This window comes from Cynocephalus volans, chromosome 4 (assembly GCF_027409185.1).
Source record: "Cynocephalus volans isolate mCynVol1 chromosome 4, mCynVol1.pri, whole genome shotgun sequence".
Lineage (NCBI taxonomy): Eukaryota > Metazoa > Chordata > Mammalia > Dermoptera > Cynocephalidae > Cynocephalus > Cynocephalus volans.
In genome coordinates, this window is record NC_084463.1 from 91,832,839 (window position 1) to 91,854,463 (window position 21,625).

The following is a 21,625-nucleotide window of genomic DNA, read 5'->3' on the forward strand; positions in this document are numbered from 1 at the left end:
CAGTTGCTTTGGCTGCCTCAAACTGATCTCTGCCTACTCAACTCAATGAAACTATCATGCTCTGTTTCAACTCCAGCTCACTGAAATGTGATCAGAAAACTATCTCTAGGGAGAGGGCCCAGGAGACCACAGCTTGTACCTCATGAGATTTCCTTCTCTCAGACAGAGACTTGCATGGTCAATTGTTTAATGTTCAAAACAGATACTGCCTATATTTTGTTCAGTTTCGTGGTTGTTTATGGATGGAGGGCTAGCCAGTACCAGTTATTCTGCTGCAGACAGAAGTAGACTCAACTAATATATATATATATTTTTACTTTTTAATGTGAGATAATGTTAGACTTGTAGAAGAGTTGCAAAAATAGTACAGAGAGTTCCCTAGCTTCCCCTAATGTTCCTATCTTATATAACCAAAGCACAGGCATTAAAACTAAGAAATTAACACTGTTACAATACTATTATTCAACTAGAGACTTTAGTTGGATTGCAACAGTATTTCCAATAATGTCCTTTTTCTGTTCTGAGATCCCATCCCAGATCTCGCATTGCATTTAGTCATCATGTCTCCTTAGTCTCAAATATGTGACAGTTACTCAAGTCTTTCCATGCTTTTCAAAACATTGAGACTTCAGAGAACTGGTCAGTTATTTTGTAGAATTTCCCTCAACTTGAAATTTTCTAATGTTTTCTCATGATTACATTATGGTTATACGTTAACTGAGAAGAACACCACAGAGGGGATGTGCCCTTCTCAGTGCACCATGTCAGTGGCACATCATCTCAAATGTCGTTGCTGGTGATGTTAAACCTGATCACGTGGTTAAGGAGGTGTCTGCCAGGTTTCTATACAGTATGGTGACATTTTTCCCTTTTAAATTCACAACTATTTGGAGCAAACACTTTGAGTTTATGCAAATATTCTGGGTCTCTTTAAACTTTCACCCACTATTTTAGCATCTGTCTGCAGATCTTGCCTGCAGCAATTACTACTGTGGTGTTCTAATAGTAATTTTTCATTTCCCTCTTTCCTTCAACATTTATTAGTTGGAATTCTCTAAGGAAAAGTTGTCCCTTTTGCTCTTTTAATATACTTTTAAATTTTTTAATTGATTTAATTGATTTGATTCTTTTAACTAGTAAAAATTGCATATACTTATGTTGCATAACATGATGTTTTGATAATTATATATTGTGGAATGGCTAAATCAAGCTAATTAACATATTCATTACCTATTTTTAATATTCTCAAAGTTTTCTTTTTGCATTAGGTTATCAATGTACTTAAATATCTGTTGGTATATTTTTTTCACAAGAAAAAAGAACTAAAAATAATTCTCAGCAAAAAAGAAATAATTCTTTCATTTTCTAAATAGTTCCTATGTTCACCACTGATCTGTAATGTCACACTATTTACATGCCAACTTCCTGCACACATTTAGAGCTACTTCTGCAGTCCCAATCTGTTTTATTGACTTATAAGAAATATGCTCAAGACTTCTCCCAGGAATCCCACTGCTTCTCATCTCTGCCCTCCCCTATGAATTGGTTTGTTTCTCCTCACCCCTCTCTTTGGCTTTTTCAGCTTTCTCATTTCTCATTTCATCCTTCAGCTGCAGTGTTCATCACTAAACTGCAAATGCTTTCATGTTATTTTGTTCCAATGTGCAAGAGAGATGATCCTGATTGACCCAATTCATCATAAACTCTGAATTTATTAATTATAAAATTGTTACCATGCGGTTTGACTATTAGTTAGCATTTAATTTATGTCTATGTTGTGACTTTTTTAAAGTATGTTTCTCAAAATCATTTTATATATTCTTAAATGTATCCTGGAAAGATAGAATATGGTGGATAAAAATGCAAACTCTGAAGTCAGCCATGTTGACCTGAGAGAAAAAACTGAAGCACTGGTAAAATATCAGAGAGCCTATAAGAGGACTGTGGTCTAAGAAACACAAGCTAAGTTGCCTTGGGAATGAGCTCTAAAGTACAAACAGAACTTCTGCCTTTTTATCATCACAAAAGAGAGCACAAAAAGAGAAGGGACATCTCCTTAAGAAGTACATCAGGCTTTACACTAGTGATAGTGAATGAGTCCCAAGGGATTCCGCCTCACCGTCAGCCAACTGTTTAAGAGTTGGCCCAGGACAAGCTGCCACTGCCCTCTGCTTCTCACTTTACAAGGCCAACTCAGTCGGGGGAATCCCTGACCTGTGTGAGTCCCAGTGCTACAGGATTGCCAATCACACCCGCCAGATAGAACATAAGGAAAAATTTTTTTTTATTTTGGAAGATGTTGACCAGGAGACAGAGGGTAAAGTCCCAACTGTCTCCCCAGTTGACTAAGGGCTGGGGTTTACACAGGTAGATGTATTGAGGAGACAGGATATAGGACCTTTAAGCATGCCAGTCAGCTGCTTTCTCAGATCGTCTATGGCACCATGGTCTCATCTGATTTCCATTCTGTGATGCTATCTTTGCCAGATGGCTCCATCTTATTTCCTGCCAAGTCAGATGCGTGTGATTCTGCTTGTGATAACAATCTTGGTCAATGTTAAGAGTTAGATAGAAAGGGAAAACCAAGTTTGCTCTATTGTGTATACATGAATGTGGGGAGTTTTCTACATTTACAGTTGTCTAGTATGACATGAGTTAGTGATCGGTTATTGACTACATCTTGCACTTTAAACAATTGTTAAATTCATGAGTAAAGGTCACATTATTCACTTCTACATTCTTTAGGTTAATTTATAGCTCTATGAGGCAACACCATTATCTGGACCCTAGGCTTAAAGTAAATTGTTTAGCAATGTTCCAGGATGTGGAGGATGTGACTACTGCCACATTCCAGACTTCCCAAGGCCTTAGGAATTTAACTGACCTCACTTATTGATGCTAGAGCAATATTTAAGTTACCAGACAGAACTGGGTTTGAACCCTGTCTCACCATACTAGGTGTCCTTACTTACCTAACCTTACTTATTTCTCTCTCAGTTTACTTATCTGAAACTTGGTGATGCTGATAGTTCTCAAGATTAAATATAATAATATATGTAAAATATATATAGTGTTGGCAATAAATGTTAGCATTGATACTACTATTATGTAATAGAATTCTGATAAAAATGTTCAAGTTAATGGCCTGATGATTTACACTTATTTTAACAAAAAATATTATTATAAGTGCATCCAAGTCCTGCGGTTTCCATCTCTTGGTACTTCAAAGCTTATTTTTGCTTGAGCAAATCACTTAATGTCATTTCATGTTAGGCAGAAATATTTATAAGAAGTCTCTTGAGGTTGGCAGCTTGGCAAAGGGGTCCAATAATCCCTCATCTTGCATTGATGCCCTGGTATAACTTCTTCCCTTGAATGTGGGTGGAACCTGTGCTATGCTTCTAATCAGTAAATTATGGAAAGAGTGATGAAATTTCATTTCAGAGTTTAAGTTCCATTTTAGATCTCCCTTTTTCTTGCTCTCTCTCTTTCTTGCTCTTTCTCTTCTATCTCTGATGCAACCAGCGGTCATGTTGCAAATTCCCCTATGGAGAGGCTTAATAGGAAGGAAGTAAGGGGGCCTGCAGCCACTAACCAGCAAGTAACTGAGGCCCTCACTCTGACTGCCTTGTCACTAGTGACAATGCTGCTAACAACCACATGAGGAGTTTCCAGAGGATCCTGGCTCAATCCAGTCTTGAGATGACCAGGCCACAGCCAAAACCTTGAGCACAGACTGTAAGATATCCTGAGCCAGTGGACCCACAAAAATTGTAAAGTAGGATCCTAAGATGGCGGTGGCTGTGGCGGTTGGTGTGGAGTAGCTGAGGTGGAAAAGGCGGCCACTGGGCCTTAGGCAGCCGGGAAACTTGTGGACCTTTCTCTTGCCATCTCTTAAGGGAGGACCGCTGCTGGTGGCCAGTAGTGGGGGCTGACCGCCACTTTACCCTTGACAGGAGAGGCTGCCTCATTTACAGGCAACACCTTTGAAGTAAGGAGCAGGAAAAGAACTGTTTCTTAGCTGCAAAAGCGAGTCTCTAAACAGGGAACACGGTGCCGGGGCTGCTGTTGATGCAACCAGGATCCTGGAGGCAGAGGCCGCACTGAAGGCAGCCAGCTGCCCTATTCAGGATTTGAGGTTTCAGGCTGGCATAAAAGAAGATTCCTGGGAGCGCCCAAGCAGTGGCGCCGCGGGACCGACTAAGCAGCCCAAGGCGGCAGCAGCCGAGAATGGGGACGGCGACAAAGCAGAGGCAGAGAGGGAGCTGCCCGACCCGGCATAGCCCTGTGAGTGACCCCTTGCCCAGCCCTGCTGGGGGAGGAAGATGCCCGCCCGGCTTCTGCCTGCCCCACCGGGCCACTCACCGCCCCCAGGGCTGCCTCCATTTTCTCAGGTGGTGGCAGCTCTGGCCAAGCTCGGCCAAGCCTGTCCTCCTCACCTGGCTCGGCTCCTCATTGAGCCTTCCCACTTGCTTGCCCTAGAACGGGGCTTCCTGGGGCCTGTGGGCCAGCCTCCCCTCCCACTCCCTCAGCGGTTCTCTAGCAGGACTGGTGGCATGGGGCATCCCCGGCCAGCGTTGGGAGGGCAAGGAAGTATGGACTAGGCCAACTGTCACTCCACTGCACCCTGGGTTCAAGCCCCCGGTAAACTTCCTGTTACTGGGAGGCAGATACCATCTCTGTGGCCACCAGTTTGGAAAAATGCCTAACCAATTTCTGGTTAGGAATAGTGTGGTTGGAGAGTTCCCAAGTGCGCTTGAACCTGCCAGAGAGCTGACTGCGGGCGGGCACTGGACTCAGTCCGTGCCGGGGGAATTCAAAGGTGAACCGTGTGCTGCGGGCTCCTCCCCCGAGAAGCTCACGCTCTGGTGTGGGAGATAAGACAAGTACACAAATAACCGCGATACCAGGAGGAAGGTGATAAGTCCCGAGAAAGATCTACACAGTGCTATAAAGGCACCCAGAGCAACTGGTTGTCTGTGCCTAGCAGAAACCTGGTAGACTTCCTGGGCGAGGCAGTGCTGAGCAGGGTCTTGAAGGCCCACCTGATAGACGAGGGTTACAGAAGACAAGTCCCAGCCCAGCCCAGTGTACACAGAGCAGGGAGACGTCCGGCTAGGGAGGCGGAGACTCAAAGAAACCACACACCCTGTGGGGTCGCCACTGTATGATCCAACAGCCCAGGCCAGAGCACATGGAACAGGGAGAAGTCCTGCATGGGAAGTGGAAGCTCAGGAGAGACCACACATCCTGCGGTACCGCCCCATGATCCAGCAGCCCAGCAGAGTCCAAGCTGACCAGAGAGGTGGCTCCCCGTAGAGGCCTAAGACCTGAGGCAACCATACACACAAGGCACTAGAGGCCAACTGAGCAGTCACGGAGGGAGCCATACGAAATTGGCAACCACAGCAACATCTTAGTTAGTCAACACTCTCAAACCGGTGGACTGTGAAACCCCCTGCCACGATGAATAAACATCAAAAAAAGGATACCAGAAATACAAAAAATCAAGAAAGTACACCACCAAAAGTTAATAAATCTCAAACTCTAAATCTTATAGAACAAGAAGCCCTTGAAATGACTGACAAGGAATTTCGAGTGATAATTCTAAGGAAACTGAATGAGATACAAGAAAACTCAGCTAGACATCATGATGAAATGAGGAAAAGTATACAGGACCTGAAAGAGGAAATGTACAAGGAAATCGATGTCCTGAAAAAAAATGTAGCAGAACTTGCAGAACTGAAGAAGTTATTCAGCGAAATAAAAAACACAACGGAGAGTTTAACCAGCAGGCTTGTGGAAGTTGAAGAGACAACCTCTGAACTTGAAGATGGGCTGTTTGAAATAACACAAGCAGACAAAAAGAAAGAAAAAAGAATCAAAGACATTGAAGAAAATCTGAGAGAGATATCAGACAACCTTAAGAGCTCAAATATCGGAGTCATGGGTATTCCAGAAGGGGAGGAAAACGGAGATTGCACTGAAAAGATATTCGACAAAATAGTGGCAGAAAACTTCCCAGGTATAGGAAAAATCACAGATCTTCAGATCCAGGAAGCTCAACGATCTCCAAACTTATTCAACCCAAAAAGGCCTTCTCCAAGACATGTTATAGTCAAATTGGCAAAACTCGGATACAAAGAGAGAATCTTAAAAGCTGCAAGAGAGAAGTGTCAAATCACCTATAAGGGAGCCCCAATCAGGCTAACATCAGACTTTTCATCACAAACCCTAAAAGCTAGAAAGGACTGGGATGATATATTCAAAATACTAAAACACAAAGATTGCCAGCCAAGAATACTCTACCCTGCAAGGCTATCCTTCTGAAATGAAGGGCAAATGGTATATTTCTCAGACAAAAAAACTGTGGGAGTTCACTACCACACGACCACCCTTACAAGAAATCCTCAAGGGAGTACTGGGTTTGGAACCTGAAAAATAACTACCACTGCCATAAAAACCCAAGAAAAATCTAAATCCGCTAGTATAATAAAAATGGCATTCATGAAGAGAAAAGAAACAAACAAAAACGCTATCTACAACCTAAGGAACCAACAAACACAGAAACCAAACAGTAAATCAGAAAGCAAGGAACAAAAGACACCTAAGACACCCAAACAACCAATAAAATTCCAGGAATAAATCAACACCTTTCAATAACAACTCTTAATGTTAAAGGCTTAAGTTCCCCAATCAAAAGACACAGACTGGCTGACTAGACTAAAAAGGAGGACCCAACTATATGCTGCCTTCAAGAGACCCACCTCACCCATAAAGACTCACATAGACTAACAGTGAAAGGATGGAAAAAGACTTACCATGCAAACAGAAAAGAAAAACGAGCTGGAGTAGCTATTCTTATATCTGACAAAATAGACTTTAAACTAAAAACCATAAAAAGAGACAATGAGGGACACTACTTAATGATAAAAGGACTGATCCATCAAGAAGACATAACAATCATAAATATGTACGCACCCAATGTTGGAGCAGCCAGATTTATAAAACAAACTCTATAGGACCTAAAGAAGGAAATAGACACTAATACCATAATAGCAGGGGACCTGAACACCCCACTGTCAATATTAGACAGATAATCTAGGCAAAGAATCAGCAGAGAAACACAAGATCTAAACAATACTCTAGACCAATTGGAATTGGCAGATATCTACAGAGCATTCCATCCAACAACCTCAGAATATTCATTTTTCTCATCAACACATGGATCATTCTCCAGGATAGATCACATATTAGGTCACAAATCAAGTCTCAATATATTCAAAAAAATTGGAATTATCCCATGTATTTTCTCAGACCACAATGGATTAAAACTAGAAAATAATAACAAATGAAACTCTGGAAACTATACAAACACATGGAAATTAAACAGAATTCTACTTAATGACATATGGGTCCAAGAAGAAATCAAGCAGGAAATCAAAAAATTTATTGAAACTAATGAAAATAATGATATATCATACCAAAACCTGTGGGATACTGCAAAAGCAGTATTAAGGGGGAAATTTATTGCATTAAATGCTCACCTCAGAAGAATGGAAAGATGGCAAGTGAACAACCTAACACTTCACCTTTAAGAACTAGAAAAACAAGAACAATCCAAACCTAAAGTTAGCAGATGGAAAGAAATCATTAAGATTGGAGCAGAACTCAATGAAATTGAAACCCAAAAAACAATACAAAAGATCAACGAATCAAAAAGTTGGTTTTTTGAAAAGATAAATAAAATTGACAAACCATTAGCATGGCTAACAAAAAAAAGAAAAGAGAAGATTCAAATAACAAGAATTAGAAATGAAAAAGGTGATATCACAACTGACTCATCTGAAATACAAGGAATCATTCGAGACTACTATAAACAACTATATGCCAACAAATTTGAAAATCTGGAGGAAATGGATAAATTTCTGGACACACAGGAACTACCAAAAATGAGCCAAGAAATTGTAGAAAATCTGAACAGACCAATAACAATAAAAGAGATTGAAGCTGTTATCAGAAGTCTCCCAACAAAGAAAAGCCCAGGACCAGATGGATTCACAGCAGAATTTTACCAAACATTCAAAGAGGAATTTACACCGATTCCTTACAAACTATTCCAAAAGATTGAAACAGACGCAAATCTCCCAAACTCATTCTATGAAGCAAACATCATCCTGATACCAAAACCAGGTAAAGATATAACCAAAAAAGAAAACTACAGGCTGATATCCTTGATGAATATAGATGCAAAAATCCTCACTAAAATACTAGCAAACAGAATACAGCAACACGTACATAAAATTATTCACCACGATCAAGTGGGATTCATCCCAGGGATGCAAGGTTGGTTCAACATACGCAAATCAATAAATGTGATACACCATATTAATAAACTCAAACACAAGGACCATATGATCATCTCTATAGATGCTGAAAAAGCATTTGATAAAGTTCAGCACTCATTCATGACAAAGACCCTCTATAAGTTAGGTATAGAGGGAAAGTATCTCAACATAATTAAAGCCATATATGACAAACCCACTGCCAATATCATCCTGAATGGGGAAAAGCTGAAAGCTTTTCCTTTAAGAACAGGAACTAGACAAGGATGCCCACTCTCACCACTCCTATTCAACATAGTGTTGGAAGTACTAGCCAGAGCAATCAGAGAAGAGAAGGAAATAAAGGGCATCCAGATTGGAAAAGAGGAAGTCAAACTGTCCCTGTTTGCAGATGACATGATCCTATATATCGAACAGCCTAAAACCTCTACAAAAAAACTCTTGGAATTGATAAATGATTTCAGCACAGTAGCAGGATACAAAATCAACACACAAAAATCAGTAGCATTTCTTTTCTCCAATAGTGAACATGCAGAAGGAGAAATCAAGAAAGCCTGCCCATTTACAATAGCCACCAAAAAAATAAAATACTTAGGAATTGAGTTAACCAAGAAGGTGAAAAATCTCTATAATGAGAACTACAAACCACTGCTGAGAGAAATTAGAGAGGATACAAGAAGATGGAAATATATCCCATGCTCTTGGATTGGAAGAATCAACATAGTGAAAATGTCCATACTACCCAAAGTGATATACAAATTCAATGCAATCCCCATCAAAATTCCAATGACATTTTTTCAGAAATGGAAAGAACTATCCAGACATTTATATTGAATAGTAAAAGACCACGTATAACCAAAGCAATGCTGAGCAAAAATAATAAAGCTGGAGGCATAACACTACCTGACTTTAAGCTATACTACAAAGCTATAATAACCAAAACAGTATGGTACTGGCATAAAAACAGACACACTGATCAATGGAATAGAATAGAGAATCCAGAAATCAACCCACACACCTACAGCCATCTGATCTTTGACAAAGGCACCAAGCCTATTCACTGGGGAAGCGACTGCCTCTTCAGCAAATGGAGCTGGGATAACTGGATATCCATATGCAGGAGAATGAAACTAGACTCATACCTCTCACCATATACTAAAATCAACTCAAATTGGATTAAGGATTTAAATATACACCCTGAAACAATAAAACTTCTTAAAGAAAACATAGGAGAAACACTTCAGGAAATAGGACTGGGCACAGACTTCATGAATACGACCCCAAAAGCACGGGCAACCAAAGGAAAAATAAACAAATGGATTATATCAAACTAAAAAGCTTCTGCACAGCAAAAGAAACAATTAACAGAGTTAAAAGACAACCAACAGAGTGGGAGAAAATATTTGCAAAATATACATCTGACAAGGGATTAATATCCAGAATATATAAGGAACTCAAACAGCTTTAGAAGAAAAAACAAGCAACCCAATTAAAAAATGCACAAAAGAGCTAAATAGGCATTTCTCTAAGGATGATTTACAAATGGCCAACAGACATATGAAAAAATGCTCAACATCACTCAGCATCTGGGAAATGCAAATCAAAACCACACTGAGATAGCATCTAACCCCAGTTAGGATGGCTAAAATCCAAAAGATTCTGAACTATAAATGCTGGCGAGGTTGCAGAGAAAAAGGAACTCTCATCCATTGTTGGTGGGACTGCAAAATGGTGCAGCCTCTATGGAAAATGGTATGGAGGTTCCTCAAACAATTGCAGATAGATCTACCATACGACCCAGCTATCCCACTGCTGGGAATATACCCAGAGGAATGGAAATCATCAAGTTGAAGTTATACCTGTTCCCCAATGTCCATCGCAGCACTCTTTACAATAGCCAAGAGTTGGACCCAGCCCAAATGTCCATCATCGGATGAGTGGATATGGAAAATGTGGTACATCTACACAATGGAATACTACTCAGCTATAAAAACGAATGAAATGCTGCCATTTGGAACAACATGGATGGACCTTGAGAGAATTATATTAAGTGAAACGATTCAGGCATAGAAAGAGAAATACCACATGTTCTCACTTATTGGTAGGAGCTAAAAATTAATATATAAATTCACACACACACACACACACACACACACACTCACAATAAAAATACCTGGGGGTGGTGGAAGAAGATATAAAAACCACAGTTACTTGAAGTTGATATGACAAGCAAACAGAGTGGACAGTGGTGGGGGGGGTTAGGAGGGACGGAGGTTTTGGTGATGGGCAACAATAATCAGCCACAATGTATATCGACAAAATAAAATTTATAAAGAAAGAAAGAAAGAAAGAAGCCTGTATGGCAATAAATAAATAAGTAAGTAAGTAAGTAAGTAAGTAAGTTAGTAAGTAAGTAAGTAAGTAAGTAACTAAGTAAGTAAGTAAGTAAGTAAGTAAGTAAGTAAGTAAGTAAGTAAGTAAGTAAATAAATAAATAAATAAATAAATTGTGAAGTAATAAGTATGTGTTGTTTTCGGATGCTAACTTGTGGTAATTTGTTATGCAGCCATAGATAATAAATAAACTTCTCTTCCTTGATCACCTTCTGTCACATTTTAAATATGAAAAGTCAACCAAATATCTCAATTTTATTTTGAATTTATTAGAATACATCTCTGAAATGTTTATTTCAACATCTTGTTTTATTCCTCTAAGAAATGATCTATGTGTCTCAAAGAGATGTTGATATTTCTCATATGAAATGGATCTTGAGTCTAAGAAATTTCGTCATTAATAGGGCATATATATTTTTAAATAAAAGTAATGCAGGTACATGGTTTTAAAACATAGTACACAGAAAGAATTAAAAGCAAAGGATTTTTTTTTCTGTTAGTTTCAGTATTACTTCAGAGAAGTAATGACTATCATCACTTTTTAAAATCTTTCTGGAAAATAAATTTCTCCTACATAGACCATACATGTATATTCTCCATGTATAGAAATAGGAACGTACTGTTGTTTTGATTTTTTTTTTCTCACCTCATTCTCCCTGGAGACCTTCCCCTGCCAACCCATGCATTTTGTAATCTATGCAATTGTACCATAATTTAACTAGTTCATCGCTTTTTGACCTTTACATTGTTTTCCATCATTTTTTACACTATAAAAAAAAAGTTTTTTAAAGTGCTGCAGTGACTTGCATATGTGAATAAGTCTATAGAGAAATTCCTAATGATAAAAGTGAGATTTAAAGTATTTGTATTTGAAGTTTTAATAGAAATTAATAAATTCTGCTTTAAGCTATTGCAACAATTTACAACTCCATTGTCAGTATACGAGTGTGCCTGTTTTTTTTCAACACTGGGTATTATCAAACTTTTAAATCTGATATGTGAAAATCACAAGGAATCTTTCTAGAAATAACTCAGATTCTTGCTTGGTTTCTGAACAGATGCCTTTATTTTTGGTGTTTTTGTTTTTATTTTTGTTTTTTGAGCATGTTTAGTTAAGTCAATATATATCTCAAGATGTTTTACCTTTAGATTTTTCTGGTGATCCTAATATTATGAATTTTCACCTCAGAGTCAACACATAGTCTATACGGAGATATTTCTAACAAAAAAAAATTAAGAGCAGGATTTTGACCCATTTTGCTGTGGGTAATCCCTCTTTTCAGTGGGTTTGAGATGTCTTAAGTAGTCATTTTCAGTGGGTGATTCTCAGTACAGTGAGACTCAATGTCAGAATAAGATTCTGCACTCAGACACAGACAGGAAATGGGGGGAAGGCTTTAGTTAGACATGAGATTACAAAGCAAAGGCTTCAGGATCTTTCTTTAAGATTTTATATTTTCTTTCTAATGTTCTAAATAGATCAGATTTTTATCTTAAATTCCTTATCTTTTCCTTAGAGAAAAGACCTGGATTTCTGAAAGCAAAAATATTTCCTAGATTTGCCTAATTCAAAAATCAACCCAATTTTAAAAATATATATATAGTAAGATTGGAAGAAATAAAAAGGGTTAAAAAGAGAAAAAAATGGTAAATCAAGAAAAAAAAAAGAAGATAGCTAACATTATTTGGAACACCAATTAACTGTCAAATGTTTTACATACATTATCTCTTTTAAAAGAAAGTGAGCCGAGATGCTGGGTACTGTTCAAGCTTTATTAAAGAAAGAAATCTGCTGGGCTGTACTCAAAATGGAGGACAGCCCGGGGCTGCCCTGAAAATGGGGGACAGCACCAGGTGTGGAGGTGGTAGAGCTTGTATAGGTATGTTGGCACCAAGAGCTGGGTGATGTAATTCCAGGGTGGGGATTGAGTTAGCTCATGGGAATGGAGAGTTCTGCGCATGAGGAAATACCAAAAGTTTCATTTTCTCCGAAACCATGAGGCTTCTTGTAAAAGAGAATGGGGGAAGGGAGGGGAGGGGAGGAGGTGGATGGTGACATTTTGTACTTGGGCTTGTCTAAAATGGCGCTGGCTATGTTGCAGATCTATTATGTTTGATTTTTCACAACATCCCCATGAGATAAATTTTATTGTTACTGTATTAGTTTTCTAGGGCTACTGTAACAAGATTCCACAGACTGGTGGCTTAATGAACAAAAACTTATTGTCTCACTGTTCTAGAGACTGGAGTCCAAGATCAAGGTGTCAGCAGGGTTGGTTTCTTTCTCCTTGGCTTGCAGATGACTGCCTTCTCCCTGTTGTCTTCACACAGACTCCCCTCTATACCTGTCTGTGCCCAAATTTCCTCTTCTTATAAAGATGCCAGCCATATTGGATTAGGTCTTAACCTAATGACCTCATTTTAGTTTAATTACCAGTTTTTAGATGCTCTCTAAATACAGTCACATCCAAGGTATGGGGGGGTTAGGACTTCAATGTATGAGTTGAGGGGATGACAATACATTTTGTAATAGTACCCATTTTGTAGATGAGAAAGTGGGATCTTAGAAAAGTTAAATCATGCCTCAAAAGTTATTCAGCTGGTAATTTTACCAGCTTGTTGAGATTAGAATCTAGGAAGTCCTATCATCTGGCACAATAATTAAACTTTTTCTCATCTAAAGCCTGTTGCAAAGTATAAAAGGAATAGAGTCTGAAGTCTAAAATCAGTTACTAAAAAGCTAAGTGATTTCAAACACAGATATTAACATTTCCTAATTATATTGGTCAAAATTCTTAGTTGCAAACAGCAGAAAACAATCTGAGTGAACTTAAGCAGAAAAAAAAATTAGTAGAAATATGGATATTGGATAGCTCACAGACCTGGCAGGGAAGTTAAGCAATAAGAATCAGAAAATAGAGCAGAACCAAAGAAAGATAAGCAGCCAGAACTATGATCAAATTACACCCAGTCAAGTTGGTCCCATGGCACAGCCAACACCACTGGTGCTAGACCCTGATGGCTAATGCTGGCACTGGAGCTGCCAAACACTATACCTCTGATGTCCTAGTTTCTACCACCCCAGGATGAATTCAGAACTCCCCTGCTTCTTTCTACCACTTGCTTCAGATTCACAGTCCGAAGTTGAGGCATCTGGTTAGCCAAGCCCAGTCCATGTCCATGCTCTGGGTGCCAGGGAGCTGGGAGCAGAAGAATCTGCCACTTCAGCTTCCAATCTAAGAATTAAAGATAGGAGGAGAGTATGGATGTCAGACAGCATACGTTGCACTCCAGGACTTAACATGCACAGTTTTAACAATGGTCAAAATGGACCATAAGCCAAATACTTCTTCTATAAGAACTCCACAAAGAAGAGTACCAGATTTGATCTTCATGGATGATACCACCTACATTGCCAAAAACCAGAGCATGAACATATGGGCTACGACCCTGAAGGCAGAATGTGATGCAAGGCTGGCATGTCTATATTTTTAGAAAGTATTTTAAATTTATATTCTCATGTCTGTACAGCTATCTAATCTAACACTCCAGAAATATATATTTTGGAAGCCATGTATAACACCATGAAAAGCACAATCTGTCTTAAAGAAGCAGAAATTCATTCACTAATTGACAAGCATTTATTCAACACATGTGCTAGGCACTAGAAATAGAAATATCAGCGTGACATCGCCTTTGCTAGGGGAGAAGTTGCAGTCTGAGAAGGGAGGTGACTATGACGTGAGGTGGAGAGTTTAAGTGTTACAGATGAGGTCCACACAAAAGGCTTGGACAGAGCACCAAAAGGAAAGGAGTTGTGAGTAGCAGGGGCTTCTGTAAGGTTATATGGCAAAGGTAATTTTTGAACTGGTTTTCAATCTAGTATGTACTTCATGGCTATGGAAAGAGGTAGGGTTTACCTCTGCTGTAGACTGAATATTTTTGTCCTCCCAAAATTCATATGTTGAAATCTAGTCCCAATATGAAGATATTTGGAGATAAGGCTTTTAGGAAGTGACTAGGTTATAAGGATGGAGCCCTCATGAATAGGATTAGTGACCTTATAAAACAAACCCCAGAGGATTCTCTTGCCCCCTTCTGCTGTACGAGGTTACAATAAGAAGACAGCCATTCATGAACCAGGAAACAGGCCCTCACCAGCACCTTGATCTTGGACTTCACAGCCTCCTGAACTATGAGAAATATGTTTCTATTGTTTATAAACCACCCAGTCTATGGTATTTTTGTTATAGCAGCCCAAACAGAATAAGACAACCTCTCTTCTTTCATGAAAATGTTCAGAATATTTCACCTTATGCTTTTTGACATCTTAGACTGCCAGCTCTTTGAAGGCTGGAAACAGGTCTAACCAAAACACCTTGCAATAATACAGCACATAACTGGTGCTTGGAAAACATTTTTCCAACCAAATGGAAATATGTATTCAAGCTAATACTCCTCCCAGCTTAGGAGCTTGATTTTCTTCTATATAAAATAAACAGTATAGACTGCATAAGGTGATTTCTAGGTCCCTGCTTGTGCTTGAAGTAATGCCCTCTTTCTAAGAGCAGGACCGATGCCACTTAAGATAGCCCCTCCATTGTGTGAAAGTTAGGCGGGAAAGTGGGGGTGGGATGGGAGGAGCTCTGCTAACTGCAAAATTATCTCATGTACTGTTGGCTTGCTTGCATTGGCTAGTACCTCTTGGTGTGGTGATTGGGCGACCGAGTTGCCACACTTGCAGCTTTAAAAACCGAGAACAAAGACGGTTTAGAGCTGCACCTTGAATTGGCTGGTGCAGTCCCAGTCGCTGGAAATAAAAATCTTTTTCTCTTTTTCCATATCGGTCTCTGAGGTTGATTTCTCCCGACGCCTATAACATGCTAACATTCTATGACTCCACCTTGCTTACCTTTTTAGTTTGTTTTTTGTTTGTTTGTTTGTTTGTTTGTTTGTTTGTTTGTTTGGTGACTGGCTGGTAAGGGGATCTGAACCCTTGACCTTGGTATTATAACAGTGCACTCCAACCAACTGCTCTAACCAGCCATCTCCCTTTTTAGAATATTCAATTTCTTAGTTCAATTCAAGCCATTCAAATTTTTGCAAACTAATTATTGTTAACCTGTGGGTCCCAGCTGTTGAGATTTTGGTAGATGGCTGGCTTCCTTCTGTCTGGAGTGGCTGAGGCTGTGTATACAAAATGTCAAAACAGCCATTGAACTCTGTTGAACAGCTCATCAGTGCTGACTGAAGGGAGGGCACCTTACTCTCCAGTCTGAAGGGAACAGTCAGTTTAGTGAAAATGCTTACTCTTATGACCTCAGGCAGATACAAATCTCATTGACTGGATCTTTAGTGTCTCAAAGGCACGGGCTCAACAAAAAAGCAATTATGATAAACATGCATCCCTTGAGCTCATTTATGAAAAAAAACTTTGCAACGGTAACATATTATCAGAATGTGACCTATCATATTATTGCCAATAGTGATGATAGTATAGAAAAAATCTGGAAAAATACACAGCAAACTGTTAACAGTGTTCACATCTGAAAGGTAGGATTAAAAGACACATTCTCAGATTTGCATCTCTATTGGCGTGAATTTAAAACAACGAACTCATAAATTGCGTACCAGAGGAACCACTTAGAAAAGGTAAATAACGTGTCCTCCTCTGTGTGTAATACTGTTCCATAATAATTTTAACAACCCCTTGTCCTTGGGCAGAGAGTAACTTGGAGTCCAGATGCTGCCATGTACTAGCTGGGTAGTAACAATACAGCCATCCGAAAGTTATTCCTTTATGTGTGGGGATACAGCTGTCCATCTTCCAGAGCCAGTGAGAGGACTGAAGAGGTGAATCTGAAAACACAACAGCCTAAATAAAGTCAAGGGAGTATTATTATCTGACTGCATCTTTCCAGCAACCCTGTTGCTTTTGGCTGGATTTCTTGTTTCTCAATCTAGGAATGATACAACAAAGTAAATGGTTTCAGACAACAAGGCTAGTGGGCCCAGAGGTTGATTTTCTATTTGCATGTGTTATGCATATGTTTGTTTGCCTAGGGCTAGGGTGTCACTTACATGTCATTTTCTTATACAATCAGAAAAAAAGAATACAACTGTAAAAGGAAAATCTCGGCTAACAAATCTACCATTAACAAAATAGTTGCCACCATCTTGGGTGGTGAAGAAAGAATCATGAATCCAAACCTTATTGAAGCCTGCCAAATGCAACTTTCCCCAGCTTTATTTATCTCTATAAAGCAATTAAACAGGAGGCAGAAAAAAATGAGAGAAAAAAAATAGCTCATTTCAAAGAAATAAAGCAAGCTATAGTCTTTGTGCTGTCTGTTCCCTTACCCTAAATCCCACTTCAGCTGCAGCCTCTAGAAATGCCTGTGAATTCTTAACATATGGAGGCTCTGTGTTATATTTCACAGTTCCTGAAACAACAGATAGTGCACAGGTTGTCACTGTGAATGGCAGATTCAGAGACTAGGGGCTCAGCTGCCTCCAGCATTCAGAGGGGAATTGCTGAGAATTGTTTCTCTCCCATTCCAGGCAGGCTGGGCTGGCTGTGCCGCCTGCCAGATATCTGACCTTGCATTTAGCTTGTTTGGGCCTCCATTTTCTCATCTGTAGAATAGGTATATTGATATCTACTTTATAGAGTTGTTGTAAGAATTAAATGAGATAATATACACAGGGTTAAACGAAATTAAAAGTACCTCGCACAGAGTTTGGCATATAGTTGGTGCTTGAAAACTGCTTGCTGCCTATGAAAATCACTGTGGTATGAGGGCTAAGTGCCTGGACTCTGAACTAGGCAGCCCCGGTTTGATTCCTGGCTAGTTGACTAGTGGACACTTAACCAAGTCATTTATCCTCTCTTCTCTGCCCCTAGTGTGGATAGTGATAGTGCCTATATTATAAGGATTATAAAATGCTTAGAACAGTGCCTGGCACTATACGAGCATTTGTTAAATAAATTACAAAGAGCTCATATGTTATCTAAACTGCCATGTGAGTAATAAGGAAGCAGAGAGAACCATCTCAGCCAGTCATTTGTGATACCATAGCTGTTCTAATGTTCTAAAAGCACCCCATGCTCTCTTCACTTCTCTCTGAATCTGTTTCTATTTCTCCTGGCAATTTCTCACTCACTCACTCCTGTGTCAGTCTCCTGGCTCTGTCACTGGCTTCTCTGTGCCTGTCTCGGAGCTTCTCCACTTTCTGTGTTTCACTGTGTGCCTTCAGATTCCTTGATGGAAAGGCTTTGATTGGTGTACTAACCCAGGGCTTCCCTGCCCTAAGGCACAGGTCTCAAGTAAGAGCACCTCAGAAGCCACTGGCCTCCCTCATGTCCAGTCCTTACTTTTGACCACTGTTGCAAAGCCATAAGCTTCAAAACCCAGCAATTTCTACCTAGGAAGGTGGTGGTGAGAGTGGTGAGAATTTTGAACTATGGTTTAGTAACAATCACTACAACTATTAACTTCAACCCTCTCATTTTATAGATGGCATCTGTCTAGCAAAACGGCCATGCTAGTGGTTGGGTTCTTTTACTTGCCAGTAATCCTGTACCGACTGGGCTGACTGTTGAGCTAGGGCTGGGTCTGGAGCTCCCAGACCTCTTAAGCCCATTCATAGACTGGGTCACAAACCCTTCATATGCCAGGCTGTATCATCAGACCCCACACATGCCAGGCTGGGTTACCAGACCCCTTCACTCAGGTCTGTGAGCTAGGTAACTGGCCAAAAGGTCCTTGGAGTCATAGGTTGGAAAGCATGGCTGCGTGGGGTGGATGTCCGAGGACAATGCCCACCCACCTGCTCCACCAAACTTCTCTCTCTCTCTCTGCCTCTCTCTACTCTCTTTCTCTCCACCTCTCTCTGAAGAACACAAGAATAGCAACAAAACTAAAAAGACACATTGGCGCACATGTGCACTAACTGCACAAACACATGCGCACACACACAGTTTGCTTACAAAGGATGCTGAACCACACCCAGCTGGACCCTAGGTAAGGGCCCTGACCAAACTATTCTATTTTCCCAACAATCCACCTCTTCAAGGTCCTCGCCGTACAATCTGCGCATTCAGAATCTTACACAATGTTCCCTTAGCAAGGATAAATGACCCTTACATTTACATAGTACACATTCCATACCAGTCCTAAAAGACTTTAGCTTGTTTCAGCACCAACTCAAAAGTCCAAAGTCCAAAGTCTCCTCTGAGACCAAAAGCAAAAGTCCTCCTGTAGGAAATTGTAGGGGAATTGTAGAAAAATATAACTTTAATATATGCAGTTTTGTAACAGATGCTTGCTAAAAAACATTTTAAGTAAAGCAGCTTCTAAGGGGCCATACAAAGGTCAGGTGGGCCCGAGCACACTAAACATTCCAGGAAGGGAATGACCCCCACTCGGTTCCAGGAACTGACTAGTTCCTTATCTAAAAGCCACCTGGCCAGACCCCGGGGAAGATAAACAATTGAGAAATGCGCTGTTCCTTATCGGGGTACCAGCCTGCTAAAGCCCACCTGTAAATCTAAAGGCGCCACAAATCTATCAGGGTACCAGCCAGCTAAAGTCTACCCATAAATCTAAAGGCGTCACAGATAACCAACAACTCATCCTGTCACAAAGATCTGTTCAGAAAAACTATAAAAGGTGCTTGTGCTGTAAACTCAGGGTCGCTTCTGTCCAGGAGACTAAGTGACCCCAGCATGCTGGGACAAAACTCCTCTTGCCTGATTGCAATGGTCTCTTTCTCATGGTCTTTGTGAGGTGAGCCATTTGGAGTGTGTGTGGGATTTGTGCATGGAGCACGGGTCTTACACTCCCAGCTGTGAAACTGTAAAGAGTCAAAAAGAAGTTTATCTACTTCCAAGATACAGTGGGACAGACATTGGGCACACACTCTCATTCCAGAGGGGAGGAATGGAAAGGAAAAACATTCCCCAAACAAATCCAAAACCCAAACAGGGCAAACGTTAATCACAGTGGGGCACCTGGACCCCTAAAGCATTGGGCAACCTCACTCTTACAGCTCCACCAAGTGCAGCCCATTGAGCTGCCCTGGTACCCGTGGCTTTTCCAGGCTGGCACTGCACATTGCCAGCAGCCCCATGGTTCTGGGCTCCTGGTGGCAGTCCCACCATCCTGGCTCCACTAGACATTTCCTCAGTGGGGGTTCTCTGTGGGGGCTCTGGCCCCACTTTTCTGCTCCACATTGCTCGATAGATGACCTTGGCAATGGCTCCACCCCTGCAGTAGGTCTCTGCCTGAGTGCCCCAACTTTTTCATACATCTTCTGAAATCTAGGTGGAGGCTGCCACACTCTCACTGCTCTCACATGCTGCTGGCCTACAAACTTAACACATGAACACCAGCAAGGTTTTTGGCTTTCTTTTTCTTCAGAGGTGCTGAGGCAGGATTGCTCCAGCCAGAGCGGCTGTGATGCAGGGAGCAGTTTGCCAAGGGCAATGACACCTCAGGTCTTCCCTTCGGGAAAACTCAGTCCTCCTAGGATGGGAGGGGTGCTCTCCCAAACTTCTCAAATGCCTCTAGGGCATTTTTTTCCCATTGTCTTTGCTCTTAGCATCTGGCTCCCTCACCTCCAAGATAATGTCTTTAGCAAACAGTTTATCTGCTTCACCCTTCCTTTTTTTCTCCTGCTCTTGAATTACTTCAATCAGCTCCGCTTACACCAGCTTACACCAGCTTACACCAGCTACTCTCAGTCTCAGGCAGTTTTTTGCAGTGTTCATTCACACAGTTCAAACAGCTGCATTCACACAGTCCATCTAGGAGTGGCTGCTCTGCCCCTAGACATATCTGTGGATATCCTGTAACCACTGCCACAGAAACAGGCATATAGTAATGGAGACTAACTTTTCCACCTTTTCACTAGGTGAAAACATACTTGAAATTCTGCAGTGGCACCCATCCTTGGGTCATCTGCCCATCTGCATGTGGCACTCTTTTCTCAGGTTTTATGGCATCTGGCTGGTCATTGGGTTTAAGTAGCACCCTTCAAGCCATTTTCCTTCACACAGCACAACATGCCTTTACACATAGTCTCTAAAGCATGTTACACCACCCACCCCTGGGTCTCATAGCTGCAGCCACCAGGGGCTCTCCTTGTTTCTGCTGCTTTACTATCTCAATTTTTCATGCACAACAGGTTGTGCCTGGAGATGCACAGTTTCCCCCAACTCACCCCTGGGTTGATAGCCTTCTGTGGTGTGAGAGGCAGGAGTGGCCAGTTGCTGCATGTCATCCTCCAGGATAATCATCCTTGCTTCCAATGACTCTGTTTTCTGCTGCAAATCTCAATCAGTGTGCAGCATAGTGAGCAATAGCCAGGCTCCAGTCAGCAGAAAAGTAGCCACCAGGCACCACCTGCTCAAGGATAGCCACATTTCCTCCTTCTTCCAAGGGGTTTTCTCCTGCAGTGCCTGGTCTATGCTGCCTTGCAGTACAGTGTGCAGCAACCAGATCCCAGTAAACAGGAAAGCAGCTGTAGGGCAGAGCATATTCAAAAGTAGCCATATTTCCTCCATTTTCCAAGGACTTTTGGCTCCTCTACAAGCTCAGAATCCTGCTATGCCAATTTGTCTGGCTCAGCTAAGGCCTGGAATCCTCACAGTGCCAGTTGTCTAGCTCTTAATCCTGTTCATGATGCCAATTGTCTAGCTACATGACTATGCTAGTTGTTGGGCTCTTTTACCTGCCAGTAATCCTGCACTGACTGGGCTGATGGTTGAGCTAGGGCTGGGTCTGGAGCTCCCAGACCCCTCAAGCCCATTCACAGACTGGGTCACAAACCCTTCATATGCCAAGGTGGGTCATCAGACCCCACACACACCAGACTGGGTCACCA